Here is a 15,181-nt window from a genome sequence, read left to right as displayed (position 1 = left end):
CGGCATAAATAGGCCATATGGTCTGTAAACACTACTAGTTTCTCGGAATAATCAACCTTGTGCATTTACTTCTTCAAAACACATATTACGCTTAGCATCGGGCTAAATATATTTTCATGGTAGAAATCACCCTATACAGTCAGGCTTATCGTGATCGCGTTGCTCTGAAACGTCAAAGGACAAGAAATACCGATGTAACGATTCCTGAAAAAAAAATCCAGCATATTTATGTCTCTGGTTCCTCAACACCTGTAAGACATGCTTGTCTGTAGTAGCCGCCCGTGTTTGAGAAATAACGGTACCACTGAACCTTCTTTACTGAGAACGCACGACATGGCAGAATTTGATGCGTTTAGGCGTACTATCAAATGCACAGAGCACGCCGAGGAGCACGTAAAGCAGATCACCGTAAAGCCTTGAATGGATACCTCTTTATTTAGCCTGAACTTCGTCCACGTCGCCCTCCTTCACTCTCGCCTCGCGACGTCTGCCATCCCTCCATCTCACTGCCAGACCTCGAGGGTGAAGATGCCCCCGTGAAGGCGCGCACTTATAAGGGTGCCCATGTGTGGTTGTGGCAGTGGTAAGGAAGGCAAGGCGTTATAATTAAAGGAGCGCCGACATTACATTACCGGCGTCTAATTTGTTTATGCATCAAATAAAAGTATGTTCCGTTCCCACGTGACCCTCTTCTGAACCCCGACGTCACGACACATGCACCACCTGGCTTTTAGAAAAGCTATCGTTGTAAACTATTGAAGGTGCTTTGAGGCATTCTAGTATTTCTTCTATAGGATTTACAGTTCTATAGGGCCTTTATTTAACGCAAAGAGGAAAAGTCGAAAACTCCATTAAAGCTTAAACAAAAGCTCGAAGTCCACTCAATCTTCAGGCTCGTATTCGAATGAACATCTACCGTGTATATTGGTGAGCACTAGAGAGAGTGTTAATACTGATAAATATATATTTACGGAACCACTGCTATTTCTGTTGTTAACAACACGAAAGCGGAGACGCAAATAAATAAAAAGAGACAACGCGAGCGTTGATTTGCTTCTTACGTGAGTCTCGCATTTGGCACTTTTTACGAAATCAACGTTCACCTTCGAGCTCCAGCTTTCCCTTTGAAGAAACTACGAGCGGGAAGTTTAGCACTGCAATAATCTTTCAACGAGCCAAGGAAGTCGAGGCTTCACTGGATTTTTTTTTTTTTAGCGAATACCTTTTTTGTCTTCTAATGGCCCATTTTCGTGGTCGGTGGTCGGACTGTGACCACCCATACAAAGGCATCGACGCTCTCGCGCCACCGGGCTGCGGGGCCCGATGGTGCCCCCCCCCCCCCCCCCCCCTATACATTTAGTATATGGGCCGGATTAAAGAAAACTTCGATGAGAACGCAGTTGTCATAGGCTTATGAGTTCTAGATATGGTATTTGCAACGATAAAATAAATATTTCATTACACATCATGAGCCGATGGCGGTGGTTGCGAAAATAGAAAATGGGTGACGATGCCAAAATAGCACTCTGTTTTGTTGTACACATAAAATCGCCTACTAAGCGTAACAGAGTTGCGCCTGCAGGTAAGCGAATAGCTGCGACTGCCGGCAATTGCGTGAATGCTTTGGGGTGTCTGTAGGTTTAGAAGCTGCACCGTTATAGATGTACTGGTTATACGGCTCTGGGGCTCTATAACGTAAAACTATTCCAATATGTTTTTGTTCCAATCTTCTGACGTCAAATTTGCGTAACCGCCGACCGCCATCTTAACCGCCATCGTTTATTCCTTTCAGAACGGGGCAGTCTGCGTCTATTCAGAAGAACATTCAGTTTTGTTCGGCATATTAATGCATCTTTAACGCGTACACGTCACTTTGACGCGTTGTTTTCGCGGTCTTGTGACATCGTGTGACAGGCAGGTGAAGTGGGTGCAGCCCGAAAACTTTTGACCAATAGCGTTGGGTTAATGTCTAAAATGCGTCGAATCAGAAATAACTATTTTTTTTTTGTTCGGGCCAATGATGCATAATTAGTGTGCACGCGTCATATCAGATAGGGAGCTGTCGCGGTTTTCGTGAGGTCGCGTGGCAGACAGGGGAAGTGGGGGTGGTTAAAAAAAGTTTTTGACCAATTGCAGAGGTCTGATTCCAGAATTGGAATAGAAAAGTTTCGAATAGCTTTACGTTAGAGCGCCGTTCTCGGTGAAACTACGCAATGAAACAACAAACGCTGCCGAAATGTACTCACCGCCACAAATATACGCTTTCAAGCTCGTCGTTTCCTTTAGTTCGTGCTAATTAAATGATCACCATTCATAATCAATGTAGTTAGTTTAATACATAAATACAAATAGTTACCGCAGTACATTGAGTAAAATAACGGCTTCATTTTATCTTTCTTCCTAAATCTCAGTGATATTTGAACAGCATACACCCACCATAAGCGCATTATTTTTTATAAGCTGAACAATTTAATGGACGGAAGTGTGGCAAGGCAGTTTCGTAGAGTATCATGCAGGGGTTAAAGAAAACTAAGAGAACGAAGTAGCTCCTAGAACACTAATTAGGGAAACACGAGGATGTTGGATGCTAGCCGACTGCGAAACAAATGCAAAAATAATAATAATAAGTGCAATGCGTCTGTTGCTTACACGCTTAAGCAGTCATATCTTGTTGGAAAGAGTGTCAATAAACGTATCCAGCTTTTCTGGACACAAGGGTTTAGTTCGCGTGAGTGCCACCATGTGGCGTACTCACCTTAAACTTTTCAATCTTCCCGCGGTGACGCGTGATGACGTCAACCAAACAAAAATAAAAATAATGAAAGCTATCCCTGCGCATTGAACTTCGCCACAATGCTTGTCCCGCCGGCGTTATCAGTGTTCTTGATAAAGCGTATTCGCTCGTCGCCTGGAAATTACTCGTCATCCTAAGAGCGTTTAGTCGCGACGAGCAATGGTTGATTCTGGGCTTTTGATGCGGTTATTTATTTTTCTTTTTTTCTTTTCCTTTTCTTTTTCTGTTTTTTTTTTTTTTCATTCTGCCGAGTGAAGAAGCTAGCCTAACCGTCAGAAGCACTTGGGGGAGCCTTTCTTCAGTCGGCACACATTGTTAACATCCGAACATCGCACAGCGTCTACTAGAGACGCCGTCGTGGACGGATTTTGATTTTCCCCTATCGAATTCGTTAAGGTGCCCACAATTATTTCACTAGCGACTTTGCGATGCGCACTCATGGGCTACCGCCGAAGCTGCAATCTAGATGTGCTGAACTATTAAGACACATACATGGATATGTTGGTTTTTCACCTTGACACAAAAGTCACGACACAAGAGTTGAGCAAACTGTCCCTGTGTCGTCGCAGGGTGTGAGACCGGGCTAGTTGGTATTCCATGCTAAAGTGACTAGCGCAAGAGTGGACACGGGACACTAAAGAGGCGACAAGGATAAGCGTAAACTTCCAACTGGGCGCTTTTCCTTGTCCACTCTTGCGCTAGTCACTTCAGCCTGTCTCGTCGTCCGTTAGCATGCTATGGCCGAAGCTGCTCGCAATGTTACGTCACCATTTACTGGCCACCAGGCCAGGTACACCCTTGGGTACGACATATACAGTACTTGCAGTTAGTTTCCAAAGTAGTCTCTTATGGCGGTTATCCACGTGCGTGAAGCAAAACGCCATTTAAAATTATTGTGCAGTAAGATATACGGGATTTGTATGTTCTCCACAATCTCTACCATGTTGCCGTTCCGCCTTTATTATATAGCCGCAATGTAGACTAGCAGCTATCGAACGCCATAAAGGTTATCCACATACTCAAAGACCTCGCGCACAACTCCTGACACTTAATTGTATTCAAGAGTTGTGCGACTGCCCAGAACATCCTTAACGAATGTTACATAACACATTTTGAGGTTTTACTTGCCAAAACCACGACTTCATTATGAGGCATGCCGTAGTGGAGGATTCGCGAATAATTTAGACCACTTGGGATTCTTTAACGTGCACCTAACCCTAAGTACGCGGGTTTTCGTATTTCAAACCCATTGAAATACGGCTGCCGTGGTTGGGATTCGATCCCGAGACCTAGTGATTAGCAGCCGAACCCAATAAAAGCTAAGCAACTACGGAGGGGAAGGAATGTTGGCAGTAGGAGGAAGGGGACAGCCGGCACGTGAGACAATTTGTTCCCATCCTCAAGAATGACATCGTAGAATGCACTGTATTCAATGTGATGGAGTCCGCATCCAATATTTCAGACCCGAATCATACTGTAACTACTGACGACCAGTCATCTCGCTAATACGTGCAGTCGCTTGACAGCTGCCGAGCGCTGGCGTCGGCCACAGGACCTACTTGACCTTTGTTCAACACTTGCCGACATTTCCGCCTTATTTCGCACCATTGAGTTTCAGCTGAACGGCTTCAACAGCCAATTTATTTGTGCCAAAATTTGGCCACCCTGTCAACGTTATGGTTTCTTATTTTTAAGTCATCTTTTATATTTAGGCTAATGCTGTACTGATATTTCCAGCGCTTTCACCGTTCCCAAAATGCCCGCATTTTTGTCGGCCTCTGTTCACATTTTGGAGGACTTTTAATAGACGTGGAAACCATTGCGTGGCCCCCTGACCAAGCTGCTCAAAAAGTCATTTTATATCCCTGAGGTCTTGTGCAAGCTTCTGCCTTTTTGCCGTTCATCAACCTCCTGATTTCCCTGTCAACTGTATCCCATTTTGACGACTCCAATCCCACGGAAGTTGGCAACGATATAATGTCCATGGGATTAGAGCCATTTAAATCAATTCTACTGTGGATACGACAGCCGCTTTTGCTCACTGTCAACGGAAATATTGCGTTAATCAGCGCGCGTTAATCAGCGCCATTCTTAAGCATTTAAATTGACAGTCAAAAAATCATGCGGATCCCATGTATGTGCGAATCGATCTAAGCAAAGCTTTCTGTGTTTGTGGTCATTGTCATACGTAATCTCCACAGAGTAAACAGGCACTCTCTAATGAAATGCTGTCAATGTTTGCCTGATTACGCCTGCCATTGTGATGCAAATAAACGGAACTTCAGCTCATTTTCTCAGAAATAACCGCTGAATGAAATGCTGACGTCATCCTAAACAAGATCAACAAGCGCTGTTGCGCTCGATCTTATGATGTCCCTATTCGTAAGCTTATATTCGTGATTTATGTTTTATTTCTTTTGGGGCGGGGGGCGATGTGCTCTTGTACCCTAGAAATGTCCCTCGGACGTCTCTTATGTGCTCGTTTTTATTCTCAAGTACCCAATGAAAACTCTCATCGCTGCAACTTCATGATGTCCTGGTGGCAGGCCACCATGGCGTGTCGCGCAAGTATGACCACGCTGATTCATTTGGGTTGACATATGCTATTTTGTGCGTCATACTTCGCCACATTCATTTTTCAAACTATGCCAGAGCTCGAAAAGGGCGGCCAACTCACTACGTCCCTTTCCACTGTTTGCTTCCGCAAAGTGTGTGTTTATCGCTGTAGTTACCAAATACGCCCCATGGTATGCTACCACTCAAGCCTTTCTGGCGGCTGAGCAACTGAAGTCGCAGGCTTTATTCAACATGGCGTTGACGTTCAGTATGGCTATCCTCAATTACTTTTCGCGGACTTCGCTCACCGCCTTCTCTCCAGTGTCATCTCTTACACTACTCGCTCCTGCTAGACACAACACAAACACGCAACGACCTGAATGAAATATCAATTACACGCTAGTTGACACGCTGTCAATGTATATTTCCGCTGAGCACCGGGATTGGCGCGTGGTCCTGTCTATGGTGTCATTATCCGTCTACAGCCTCGTTCAACAACATCGCTCGTTACTCATCACGTTTCTTTTTTTGTCGACAAGAGCATAGTGTATTTCCTCTGAATGTGCTTTCGGCTTTAGGTGCGACCTTGCACGCCCGCTTATTCTGTTACGTTGACGGCGACCGTTGTAGTCAGGCTGCCGCCCCATTCTGAGCTTCCCAGTCACCAGAGAGCACAGAAAGCTGTCTTCACAAACAAACCACCGGGATTCGAGCCCATCTCCCAAATGCACCATCTTGAATTTGGGAGATGGGAACTCTAACCATTACGCTACTACCTGCCTCCACCAATTTCTGTTTATCTGCCTTCCCACTTCACGTTTTTGCCGCCGACGCAGGCAGAACGGATGCAGAAACGAAAAGAAAAGATTGCTTGAGCCGCCAGCTGACACATGACCTTAACTTTGGCAGGTTATTCTCATTGGAGCGCATGTAGGCTTGCGGTTGCGTGCAGATTGTGGGTCGCCTTAGCTTTATTGTAAATTTGCTTTCACCGACTCTCTTCAGCTAGAACTGAAATACCGGACAAAAACGAGACCTGCCGTTGAATATTTTTTTCTTGTTTTCTAGGTTTAAACCAAAACCGCTCATTTATACAAATAGTGATTTTTTAAAGAAATGGCATAAGGATACTATATTTCGAGGTCAAGTCGTTGTGTCAATACGGGCCGGCACCACGTATCGACGAAAGGGCATCACAGCGCCGATGCACGTGGCAGGTTAGTGAATGAAGAACACAGGAAACGACTGTTTTTCAGTTCTCGCAACATATTGTACACAGAACACAAGGCACCCACCACCATGACATCTTATTTTTGACAACAGCGACACACAGTGGCGGACTGATATACTTCCTAAAGGGGTTTCATTTTATTTGTTCATCGCAGAACCGCAAGCACAGGTTGCGTCGCGCGTATACCGCAGCCACGTACTATGGCCGCGCTCCTTTTCCTCTAACAATGTGGCCCCCGGCGGCTTCACGCGCTCCCGTAGGTCGGGTCAGTTACTTTCCGTAACTGACCCGTTTGTTGTGCCTAACTCGGAGGCAGTTGTAAAGTTTCTCTTGCAGGAGAACCCGGCTTCGTGCTTTGGTTTTAGCATAGACGTGGTTGATTTATTCTATTCCCTTCCGCATAATCAACTACTGCAATGTGTTCAGAATTGCATCTCAGACGAAAACAATGAGTGCGCATTCCAAAATAATTGTGGCATTTCAAGTGGATCTTTCATGGAACTTCTATCCTTTTATTTAGAGAATACCTATGTAATGTGGGAAGATAAGGTATTCAAGCAAAAGTCGGGGGTGTGTATTGGTGCTAAAATTGCCCCAATACTGAGTAACATTTTTCTAAGTTATATTGACAGAAAAATAGAGAATGACTTAAAGGGGAGGTTTATTCGAATTTTTCGATACGTGGACGACTTCCTAATTATAGTTAAGTCTAAGGGTGCTGAATGTGTGCCTGACTTACTCGATGTTTTTTCTAAGCATGGGTCTGGACTGAGCTTCACACATGAGATCCCACAGGGAAACGTCCTGCAGTTCTTGGATCTGAGTTTGACCTTTTTGTCTAACCATTTATGCTGGCGATACGCTCCCAGGAGTGAAAAACCTCTTGTAAACTACGCGTCTTGTCACTCTAAGCTTGTTAAATTCGGAATTGTAACAGGATGTATTGGTATGGCTGTCAAAAAATCGTGTACTCATCAAATGTCCAGTAGCCGGATGGTCCAAGCCCAGAGATGCAGAGAGGCCGGTTTTCCAGATTCTGTAATTGTGACTGGTGTTAATAAGATTATAAAAACGCTGAAATGTTCGGAACAGCCCAAAGAAAATGTCGCGGGGAAAAAAGTTGTTGTCATGCCTTATGAGCACGCGTTGTCACATCGTTTTAAGAGAGTAGGGGCCAAGTATGGTGTGAGGGTTGTTTTTTCTGCTCCGATGAAGCTGGGTAAATTAGCGGCAGCAGTTCAGAGGAAGCAGGAAGGCGTTAAACGGAATGCTGCTTGCAAGGTCAATCATGTCAATAAGTACATCAGCTGCAAGAAGGGCGCTGTCTACCAAATTCCTTTATCTTGTGGCCAAACTTACATAGGCCAGACAGGCCGTTGCATCAATATTAGACTAATGGAGCATGCCAATTCATTAGACAAAAAAGACACTAACCTGGCAAAGCATTGCAGTATTTGTAAATGCGTACCTTTCTTTGACGATACAAAATTGTTATTTTTCCATAGTGACAAGACTACCAGAGAAGTCGCTGAAGCATTTCATATCATCAGAAAATCTAATAGTTGCGTTAGCAAAACATCTTTAATCTTGTCAGCGAAAGAAATGGCATTGCTGCATAAAGGGTAGATTGCTAGGCAGGTACAACACGTGCGAATGTTGGCAGTCCGATGTTTGTATCTGATCATCGATGTATGACCGGGCGCATGCGTGCCCAGTTTTGTACGTATAAATGTTGACTTTTTACTTCAAATAAATCAGTTGTAAGTTCAGCGCCGTGTTTGTCTCCTCCTCATTCTGGTCCTGTCGTTTAGCGCTGTTTGAATTTTATAGCTCCCGTAGGTGGCGGATTGGACTATCACTCCATAACCTCTTTGCATAGAAACGACGGCATGATTGTTAACATATGGTTGGCTTGGATATGTTTAGCACGAGGCCCAAAACCCTGTCTTCTAACGCGTTCTTATGTTTGCGTTCGCGTCTCTGTCTTGAAGGGACGCGCACCGTAACATGCTGCAATGGTGCTTGCGTTGAGCGTATGTAAGGCGAAAAACGCGGTTCTAAAATGTCTGTTCACTAACTTGTGCAGTAAACCCATGTTTATAGAATTCGCGCAGTATAGTAGTAGTATAGTAAGAGTCACGAGTATGGCATCCGTAACCGCAAGCGTCACGTTATGGTCGTAACTTGTCGGGACAGCGTAGTTGTAATCCACAGACCCTGCCACTAAGGAATACGTGGCTAGGCATGGCTGATGAATAAGCAATTGCGAAGATTGGTTTTCAGTAAAGGTTTGTTACCAAGAACGGCGGGAGCTTATACTGCCGCAAAGGACGAATGCTGGTCGGTGACTCCAATCATTTACTCGGCACATCACACATCTACACAGGAATTCAACTGGTTTCGCCAACTCTTGCTTATATTCTCTCGCCCCTAAGCTGCGACTTCGCCTGCCACCCGGGCCGCAGCTTTTCCTCTTTGTCCCCCGCTTCTTTCCCAATCTGCTGAGACTTGCTTCCACTGATGCTTGCTCCTCTTTATTCTCAATAAATGAAGGCATTCATTCATGCATTCCTAAGTTACTGCAGAAAATAGCCTGTATTTATCTCCATAACCACCCTGTCTCTCACCTGGACTCTCCCATCGCAAAACAAAGTTGCTGTGTTGCAAATGGCTAGGCGTCACATATGCAATTTTCTAGGAATGGCCAGTAGCACGGCGGGCAATTTTCGGTGGGTGACGAGACAGTATATAGAACACCTTCTCTGCCATATCCACACTCAGTGCTCTGCTTCGTGAGCTACTATTAGCCGCTACGACGAAGTACGAAATGAAAGAAACCTAGCTGGGCTGGTCGCAGGCAGCTCTTTTTGGATTCGTGATGCGTCGATTTAAAATATATATATTTCTTATCTAAGCCTAAATGACAGCGATATAGGCGAGGTGAGTTACGGTAGCTCGTTGGCTTGGACTAACGACGCTCTTCACGCAGCACTTTCATCTTACGCGTGTTTGCGAACTGGAATGAAAGACAGGAGGGTAACAACCCTTCCTGAAATGAAACATTCGGAATGACCCTTTGTTTGGCGGTTGGACATATGTCGAGGGTCCCCGATACGAACCACCTGCAACTCTGTATCACCTTGCAAAGGGGAACTCAGATGAAACGTTGTCAAACGGATAGGCTTTTATCATAAGTATATCTTTATTGAAATTCCTTACCATGAGGTGAAAGCCGACTAATAAGCATTTAAATTTTTTATGTTATTAAAACATCCTGTTAATAAAAGGTTGCTGTGCTCTACAGCCCCCTAAATTAAAGAGTAAGTTATGAAAAATAAATTTGTGAGGTAAATGTGTAAACGCAGACGCAAGAAAAGGCCCAGTCCGTTTCCCAGTATTCACTCAATGAAGATGGAGCGCCTCTATACTCTCACGTTGTAGTAATGTCAAGAACAAAACACTTCCAAAAGAGTCATTCACGAATGTTACTCATTATAAGGTGAGCTTGCGCTGGAAAAGAAAATAACACTCAAACATAACGATGGCTGCGCGCAAAGTGCTTCCTCTGATTCCGATCTACGGATCAAGGCGTCGGTTCGTCAGATTGGAATGCTCGTACATTGCAGCGCAATCTCGGGTCGTCAAATGTGATGGAGAATGTACGCCAGTATTCGCTTCACGCGCGCAATCTGATAAGATAACGCTCTTTTGCTATTGAATCCGTGACAACATACTGGATATTAGAAACACATGCAGGCGCATCTTGAGCTAACTGATAACTTTGGAACTGTGATTAGACGCTAAAAAAAGCACCCCCCCCCCCTATAAAAAAGAATACAGCTGCTTTCAATATTAGCTGAAACATAGTGCTTGTGGTTTAAAAAGGGCCCCCAACACTGCACAGCGGCGCCGACATACAGAAAATTCAAGAGCGAACCGCTTTCCAATTACTGGTATTTATCAAACCAGCATATCATGGTTCAATGTAGCCCTGTAGTCCAGGGGCCAGTTCCACCACGGCTACTGTGTCGGAGCTCATATTTCATGTCAGCATTAATTGTCACAAAATAACAGTATCTTTTTCTTAAGATCTTATCATCAGACAGCTAAAATATATCCAGCGAAACCCTCACCTTAATATTTCAGTACTTTTCGTTCTAACGTACGTATCTATGCGGATCCATATGTTACAAAGTATTGAAAATGTACCCAATGCTTTCCTACAGGAAGCTGGTTCTATTCCTTATGATGCCAGGAAAGCGAGCGTGATGCCACCAACGCTCAGAAACCTAATCGGGAGCGCGCACAATGTTCTCGCACACCTTTTGGGATGTACCGTAGCGCTGAGGTGCTTCTTGTATAATGTATGAGAATCGGTTGTAAAGACAGACATGCAAGGTTGGGCCCGTGCTTAAGCTCATGAAGTTGATTTGTGCCAAGATAACCTGTCTAAGCTTTCACACTTACTTTGTAAGAAGCCTACAGCACCATAAATATGCCGGCTGCTTTTAACTGCACGAAACAAAACTATTGAAACGATACAAACAATGTTAACATCATTTTATCATTCGACTGTTCAGATTGGTAACCTCTAGATGCGGAGTAAGTTGAGAAGTTGTTTGCGTAATTAACAAAGCTACGTTAATTAAATTTTCAGTAATGGTTCTTACGTGGCTAAAGAAAATGAGCAGTTTGGAGCCCGTCCTCGAGATTATGCAGCCAAGCGAAAAACATTCGACTAAACATGCTTCTGTAAGAGCCATGCGAACAAAAATTTTCCAAGTAAACCCTCTTGGAAGACGTAACTGGCGCAGAAAAAAAAAAAAAACATCTGTAAAGTCACAGAACAGCACTTCACGACGGGACACAAAAGAGGAACCACACACAAACTGCGCTAACTTTAAGCGCTATTATCTATATGATAATGAAGAAACTAGCCCGTCAGTAAACCTGTAAAGCCTGTACTTCCAAACCTGTAAAGTCAACCTGACCACATCTAGCGTTTTGTGATGCTGTCATCAATAAATTGGCCCCGTGAACATGTTCTCCATGGCCACATAGTCGCGTTCCATTTTTATTCATGCTGCTTTCTCGAAGGCAAGCATGTTAAAATTTTGTGTCAATACGGCAGTGAACGTGTGCCACCAAAAGCTTGCTTGGTCGCAGAGGCGATGCATGACGGAATGATGGTGCAGATTTAGCGCGTCGCTGGCATCAAGACAATGCGCTGCCGCCGAGGGAAGGAAGATAACGAAAGTGAACAGCTTGGTAGCTGCGCACGAAGCCGTGCCGATGGTGGCGGTGCCATCATGACGGAATCTGAGGTGGCGATATTGACTGCTGAGGCGTTTTTTTTTTCTTTTATTCCTTTATTGCTTTTTTTACACCGAAGTCGTTAAGAGTAAGCTTTAACTCGGGCGCAACTCCGACGCGGCCTATTCAAATAGATGTAAAACGCCGAAACGCTTTTCTGAGATAACCCCTGGGCCGATTTTAATGAAATTTGCTGGATTCGGGAGAGAAAGGTAAATTCTAATGACTATTGGGAGCGGAATTTCCATTTAAGGCTTGAATTTTGGTAAAACATTTTCAAAAATTCGAAAGTGGGAAAAATACAGAAGCACGAAATTGAAAAATTAATAACTCCGCATCAAGAACTGATATCGCGGTTCTGTAAACAGCATCCTTTATACAATTCAAAGCGGACAAATCAAATATGCCGATTTATATCTTACGTGAAGTCGTTACGTTGTGAACAAGGGTTGTGGAAAAGCTGTATTTCCACATTACTAAACTTTTTTAGATTCATGCGTAATATATCAATTTTGTCCGCTTTAGATGTGCTGTTAGATGCAATGTACAGAATTGTGATAATAGTTTTCATTGCCGAAAGACAGAGTTGTAAACTGATGGTTTCGTTTTCTGAAAATTTGCGATTTTTGCCAATTTTGAATAAACAAATGTTGAAGTTGAAGTTGAGGTTCATTTTCCTTCAAAGATGAAAGAGGGAACTGCGACAAAAGGCGGCAAAGCCTGACGAGGTCACAGTTCCCCAAAACAGCCGATACAGCAGTGAGCAAGACAGAAATAAATATTAACATAGTATGATAGTGAACAAAACACCATTGCATCAAAACGACATTGAATCAAATACATTGCCTCATAGTATGATTTCATCAAACGACAGTATTACCGTGAAAAATATTACTTTTGATACAAAGACAGTGCACCATAAATCAAAAGGCAGTGTATAAACATGGCATGAGGTCGCTAAAGAAAACACACACATAAACAACTTGATACGAAAACAAGAGATGCTTCGCTAAGTAAAAAACTGAAATTATATTGAGTCAGTGCTGATTAGTAACTTTTTATGTCTTTTTTAATTTCGTTCTTAGGGAGATCAAACATGACACTCAAAGATGGGTTATTGCGACCAACTGGAATCTGGTAATCGAGCTTTTGTTTGCCGTAATTTGTCCTCGTTTTAGGGACCAAGTTTCTGTGTTGCCGAAGGGGGTATTTAGGAGGGCGGTTTGGAGCAATGGAATACAAACGATTACGATGGATGTACTGTAACAGGCGATATATATAAACATGGTTTGCTTTAAGTAAATTATGCTTATGATAGAGTGGTAATGTTGGTAGGTTTTCGGGCCTACCATGGTAACCCTCAATAGCCCGCAATGCCTTCTTTTGCAAAAGCAATAACTTCTGAAAATTAGTTATTGTTGTAGTGCCCCAGACCAGTGCACAATAGGACAATTTGGAAAAACATAGTGCATAGTATATGGACACTTTTAGGGAAACGGGCAAGAGATCGCTGATCCGGTAAAGACAACCTACAGTTTTACTAAGGTCCGTAAGAAGTTTTGAAATATGTGTGTTCCATGATAAATGTTCATTAAACCAGACACCAAGAAATTTCTGAGTTGTTACCTGTTGCAGTTTTTTGTATAATAGGTTAAGTGTGTAATGAACAGAGGCATTAATAGGACTGAAAAATTACCCGCCGTGGTTGCTCAGTGGCTATGGTGTTGGGCTGCTGAGCACGAGGTCGCGGGATCGAATCCCGGCCACGGCGGCCGCATTTCGATGGGGGCGAAATGCGAAAACACCCGTGTACTTAGATTTAGGTGCACGTTAAAGAACCCCAGGTGGTCGAAATTTCCGGAGTCCTCCACTACGGCGTGCCTCATTATCAGAAAGTGGTTTTGGCACGTTAAACCCCAATTTAATAATAATAATAAGGACTGAAAATTATGTACCTGGTTTTTGACAAGTTTAAACTAAACTTATTCGCCTGCATCCAAGCGTATAATTAATGATGACCTAAATCAAAAATTCTAAACCAACAGTTACTAGATTTTAAGTTTTTCTTTATAGTGCAACAAACCTTGTAAAATTTGATACAGTGGTTGTGGAGAAAAGCGAATTCTCCATTTACATGTATTTAGATAGGACCACCAGAGCTAAAGGTTCCTCTTAAGGGCTACTTTCCCCACTATCGCGTCTGCGTGTAGAGCAATATCCCGAAGATAGCCTAATACCGGCCTGACCGGCAACGGAGGTGACTCAAGCGTTCAGCTCTCCCCATACGTGGGCTGATCCCGAATGTAACGCCATGCCAGGCCGACCTGCGGCGGAGGTGAAGCAGGCATTAAGCACTCCCCATACGTGGGCCGATCCCCAAGACAGTGCAATGCGGGGCCGACATACGGCGGAGGTGCAGTTCGCCATTAAGGGGCCCACATACACAACTTTGCTGGTCATCTTTCTTCACAGAGTGGGAGGGCACTGCGATTTTTTACTTATCAAACATCAGGTCATCGACGGCGAAACCAGGGACACCAAAGCCGTCCTCGGGCTCGCGATTCTACCACTCGGCGACGGCATCCAAAGCTTCGCCCGTCAGTACGCTCATCCTTTTATAGATACCAGGTGAATTTTCACGACAGTGTTACAAAAAACTCTTTTGGGAACAGTGTTACGCCATGTGTGAAGAGTCGGGATAGGCATCAATCGGAAGCTGAGTCTCCGGACTACATACGCTGCACTGGGTATTACGATAGACGCCGTAGTTTAATTACAGGCACAGTTCTCGCCTCGAAAATCGAGTACAAATTTTCGTCGTTTCCATAGGCTTCCATTGCTAAATCTTTAACCGCTGTGGGAACAAAATTATTACGTGCCATAAAGTGATCACTGCATTTGGCTCGTGTGGATTGTCTTTCAGAACACGTCTGTCACCTGTCTTTTTTGATAATCGACCTGCAGCTTTTGTTATTCGCGAAAAATCCGCTCGTTCCATTGAAAACGCGCTAGCTTCGTGCCGGGGCCGCTTGGGGCGCTAGTTGGTACGTGTCCACTAAAGCTGCCCGGGGCAGCTTTCTGTATACTACAGGGCATATAATCAAACGCTGCTGCACCCATAGATCAGCTCTCTTCTTGGTGTTCGTAATACCGATCTTATGACATGTGAATTATAATTTAATGGGTAGCGTACAACATAACTGTGAACAGTCACCACAATTGTTATCTGTCCCGTGCCGCGTTTGGCTTTGTTTCATGGCCGATTGTAAGGCGAACATGATGATGCA

The sequence above is a fragment of the Dermacentor andersoni genome, chromosome 1 (assembly GCF_023375885.2).
Source record: "Dermacentor andersoni chromosome 1, qqDerAnde1_hic_scaffold, whole genome shotgun sequence".
In the NCBI taxonomy this organism is placed as follows: Eukaryota; Metazoa; Arthropoda; class Arachnida; order Ixodida; family Ixodidae; genus Dermacentor; species Dermacentor andersoni.
Note: the sequence above shows the minus strand (reverse complement) of the source record.